At 54.0% G+C, this 5000-nt stretch overlaps 1 non-coding gene across 1 annotated transcript in view; it reads right to left on the reverse strand.

Moving 5' to 3' along the window:
* LOC126448292 (small subunit ribosomal RNA) overlaps nucleotides 1-402 on the reverse strand; it is a 1910-nt gene extending 1508 nt beyond the window's left edge. Inside the window, exon 1 of the ribosomal RNA XR_007584080.1 lies at nucleotides 1-402. This exon is cut by the window's left edge and continues 1508 nt beyond it. This is a non-coding gene — a ribosomal RNA (small subunit ribosomal RNA).
* Between the last annotated feature and the right edge of the window lie 4598 nt (nucleotides 403-5000).

The following is a 5000-nucleotide window of genomic DNA, read 5'->3' on the forward strand; positions in this document are numbered from 1 at the left end:
TCCGGAATCGAACCCTGATTCCCCGTTACCCGTTACAACCATGGTAGGCGCAGAACCTACCATCGACAGTTGATAAGGCAGACATTTGAAAGATGCGTCGCCGGTACGAGGACCGTGCGATCAGCCCAAAGTTATTCAGAGTCACCAAGGCAAACGGACCGGACGAGCCGACCGATTGGTTTTGATCTAATAAAAGCGTCCCTTCCATCTCTGGTCGGGACTCTGTTTGCATGTATTAGCTCTAGAATTACCACAGTTATCCAAGTAACGTGGGTACGATCTAAGGAACCATAACTGATTTAATGAGCCATTCGCGGTTTCACCTTAATGCGGCTTGTACTGAGACATGCATGGCTTAATCTTTGAGACAAGCATATGACTACTGGCAGGATCAACCAGGGAGCTTCGTCAACTAGAGCTGAGCAGCCGGCCGCCCGGGAGTGTGTCCCGGGGGCCCGCGCGAACACGCAAGCGTCCGCTCAATTATTCTGCAAACAGGAGGAGGCTGAGCTCCCCTGCACCATACACCTCGAAACCCTCTCAGGTCCCGGCGGCGCGCAGCGCCGTCCTAAGTACTTGGTCGGGTTCGAGAGAGGCGCAATCGCCCGGGGTTTGGCGAGTAGACGCTTTAGGTGCGACCACCCGTGCTCCCAACTGAGCTTGCCGCTGCCGACAGAGGCCCGGGAGCGTGCTGTCGTGGCATTGCCGGCGGGAGACAACACGCGCCACCTACGGTGACCGGCAGCTCCAACGCCAGCGCCACAGAAGGACAAAAGCCCCACTTGGGTGCCGAAGCGAACTCTCCCAGCACAGCGCACGCGCCAACACGTCCGCACAGCTGCGATACAAACCACCTGCGAGAACCGCAGAGGCGACCGAGCAGCAGACGGCGTCGCGGCGCCGAGCGCCGGGCGGCGGCGCATCCTCAGCGCACACAGTCCTCAATCGGACCAGCACACTGCAGATGTCCACCGCGCTTCGCACCGGGCCCGCGAGGACCTACTTTGGCCGCACGGCGCCGCGTGCAGGGTGCGCCGGCGCGCAGCTGCGCCGCCTGCCGCCTCCGTCGGCCGGCGCGCCTGCCACTGGCCGCCCCCACCAGCCGGCTGTAGCGCGTGCGCCCACGCACCGCGCGGCCAGCACGCCGGGAGGCCCCCCCTCACCGGCCGGGGACGGTCCCACCCAGCCACCGCCGCGTATCGCTTCACACCCAGATGCCATTCACGTTCGTGGGCATGGTGGGTATCGCTGGAACAACCGGTTGGTAGCTCAACCGATCGTCGCCATCACTGATTCACCTCTAGCGAGAACAACCGCACCACAACGGTTTACCAGTTGTTCATTTGCGTAACGTCACCAGCAAACGTAGGCGTCCATCGCCATTTGCAAATTCAACGATTGTTGCATGCCTGTGTCAGGTGTCACGACACACTATGTCTGCCCACATACACGCAACAACATGTGCACGCTTCGCGAACACGTGGAAGGTGGCCCCCGTACGTATGCGATGTCCATTGCGCGAACGACTGTCAACCGGCCTCTGTCGCATGTCGCAGATGTGGAACGCAGTGCACCATGCTATCACGGTGTGTGAGAAGAGACGACTACGTCTGACAACACGCGCCACTACATCAACAGACGGCTCATGCTGATCGCCATCCAGGGCATACCACACTGCAATCCAGCTCTTATAGGGAGACGACACGTAGCTGAGTGCACAACATTTGGACCGCATGGTTCGCCGTTGTTGGCGCAGTCGTTGTACGGTCACATGTACCACGATGTATCATTCAGTACATGAGGACCAATGTGCAGTACAGTGTGTGATTTGGACGTACAACATCAGCGGACAGTTGACACAGGCCGTACCACAGCGTAGGCTAAGTGCTTCGCCATGCGAATGCCAATGAACAACTGCAAATGCCAATGAACAACTGCAAAGGGCATTGAGCATGTACGTCCTGCTGCCATCCACATTACAGTGTATAGCTGCAAGGTGTTTAACATGAAGCGATACACTGGGGACCGGGCAGTGCGAGTAGCAAACTATATTGCGGGGGTTGCAGTTAGGCAACACTACACTAATTTAACGCGTCGTATGACAATTACAGAGCAGGTTAAGGCCCAACGTGTGTTGGGTTAAGGCCCAACGTGTGTTGGGTTAAGGCCCAACGTGTGTTGGGTTAAGGCCCAACGTGTGTTGGGTTAAGGCCCAACGTGTGTTGGGTTAAGGCCCAACGTGTGTTGGGTTAAGGCCCAACGTGTGTTGGGTTAAGGCCCAACGTGTGTTGGGTTAAGGCCCAACGTGTGTTGGGTTAAGGCCCAACGTGTGTTGGGTTAAGGCCCAACGTGTGTTGGGTTAAGGCCCAACGTGTGTTGGGTTAAGGCCCAACGTGTGTTGGGTTAAGGCCCAACGTGTGTTGGGTTAAGGCCCAACGTGTGTTGGGTTAAGGCCCAACGTGTGTTGGGTTAAGGCCCAACGTGTGTTGGGTTAAGGCCCAACGTGTGTTGGGTTAAGGCCCAACGTGTGTTGGGTTAAGGCCCAACGTGTGTTGGGTTAAGGCCCAACGTGTGTTGGGTTAAGGCCCAACGTGTGTTGGGTTAAGGCCCAACATAGGTTGGGTTAAGGCGCAACATAGGTTGGGTTAAGGCGCAACATAGGTTGGGTTAAGGCGCAACATAGGTTGGGTTAAGGCGCAACATAGGTTGGGTTAAGGCGCAACATAGGTTGGGTTAAGGCGCAACATAGGTTGGGTTAAGGCGCAACATAGGTTGGGTTAAGGCCCAACATAGGTTGGGTTAAGGCGCAACATAGGTTGGGTTAAGGCGCAACATAGGTTGGGTTAAGGCGCAACATAGGTTGGGTTAAGGCGCAACATAGGTTGGGTTAAGGCGCAACATAGGTTGGGTTAAGGCGCAACATAGGTTGGGTTAAGGCGCAACATAGGTTAGGTTAAGGCGCAACATAGGTTAGGTTAAGGCGCAACATAGGTTAGGTTAAGGCGCAACATAGGTTAGGTTAAGGCGCAACATAGGTTAGGTTAAGGCGCAACATAGGTTAGGTTAAGGCGCAACATAGGTTAGGTTAAGGCGCAACATAGGTTAGGTTAAGGCGCAACATAGGTTAGGTTAAGGCGCAACATAGGTTAGGTTAAGGCGCAACATAGGTTAGGTTAAGGCGCAACATAGGTTAGGTTAAGGCGCAACATAGGTTAGGTTAAGGCGCAACATAGGTTAGGTTAAGGCGCAACATAGGTTAGGTTAAGGCGCAACATAGGTTAGGTTAAGGCGCAACATAGGTTAGGTTAAGGCGCAACATAGGTTAGGTTAAGGCGCAACATAGGTTAGGTTAAGGCGCAACATAGGTTAGGTTAAGGCGCAACATAGGTTAGGTTAAGGCGCAACATAGGTTAGGTTAAGGCGCAACATAGGTTAGGTTAAGGCGCAACATAGGTTAGGTTAAGGCGCAACATAGGTTAGGTTAAGGCGCAACATAGGTTAGGTTGAGGCACAATATAGGTTAGGTTGAGGTACCGTATAGGTTAGGTTAAGGTACAGTATAGTTTAGGTTAAGGTACAGTATAGTTTAGGTTAAGGTACAGTATAGTTTAGGTTAAGGTACAGTATAGTTTAGGTTAAGGTACAGTATAGTTTAGGTTAAGGTACAGTATAGTTTAGGTTAAGGTACACATTGTTGTATGGAAAGGTGTAATGGGGGGGGGGGGGGGGGCGGCCGGTCGGTTTGTTGATTGTGATTATAGTAAGTGGATGCCTGCGGCATCATCTGATTTGCCACGTCAGGATGCACCTTTGGCTCATGACAGGCGGCGCTCCGATTCCATGCTTGTGGCAGACCTGTGTCTTTCATTCCTGCCATTGTTTGTGTGCTGTGAGAGGAGGCAGTATTGTGATGTTGGGTGCACCCCTGTGTAGGACATGTGTGGGTGTTGGTGGCTTAGCTGAGCAATGGTGGTTGTCGGGGGGGTGGGATATTCCGTTTTCTGAGTGGACCTCCCAGTCTGGTTATGACAGTGTGGATTGTCTCATGTGGCGGAGAGGATGCACTGGGTGTTGTTCCATGCTGGTGCTTACATATTGTCTGTGTGCGTGTTACAGGCGGAGAGTAGTGCGTGATAAGAGTGTGTGGCTGCCGTGTGGTTGTGATTGTGAGCAGAGTCTTTCAGCATGTATACGGACAGTTGTATATATTATCTGTATTCTGATGGGTCTATGTATTACTAATCAGCGCCGTGTATACGTTTAATCCGGTTCCAGTCGAAACTGTTGTATCTCTGTACATTAGTGACACGGCGAGCGCGCTATGTAGCTACTCGTCTCGGCAGCTTCCACCGGTGTATGGCAAATGATTATAAGCAATGAGTCGAGTCGTCAATACCGATAGTGTGACGTCACATGTCTGGGGTGGGGGACGCTGCGCCCTTCCGGTGGGTCATGGCCTAGAAAGACGCTCCCCACGCAGGGGGGCTTGGACTGTCATAAACTCTTCCGAGTAATATACTTGCCGTACGTTTTTGCGACTGCGAGTGCAACGCCCACCGGTACCGACATGGATGGAGCGCCTCCTAGCTGACCGCTCAGCATCGGCATTCGTACAGAGAGCAACGCGATCGCGTCTCTAGCTCGTAACTGGTACAGCTCGCAGCTCATGTATAGGGACAGCGGGAATGTCGCATATTGGACATAACTCTTCATGAAACGCAAGTTATAGGGGTGGATTGCACATTGCGACTGCGGGAAAAGTCCGCCGTTCATCCGCTGGAGTTGCGAGTTGGGCGGTTAGGGTGGGGCGCCGGTGGAGTGATTGCCGGTCGACGATTTCGTGCGGCAGAGGCGCTGGCGTTGGGGTGCTGTGGTCGACAGAGGACGCAGGCTTTGTGGGTGGGGTCGAAAGATGGGCACTGTGGGCCCATCGCTGTCTTAGTCGGCTTGGCGTCTCATAGATGGCGGTATCGTCGTTGCAGGACGTCATGCCGCGGGAG

This window comes from Schistocerca serialis, unplaced genomic scaffold, assembly GCF_023864345.2.
Source record: "Schistocerca serialis cubense isolate TAMUIC-IGC-003099 unplaced genomic scaffold, iqSchSeri2.2 HiC_scaffold_588, whole genome shotgun sequence".
Lineage (NCBI taxonomy): Eukaryota > Metazoa > Arthropoda > Insecta > Orthoptera > Acrididae > Schistocerca > Schistocerca serialis.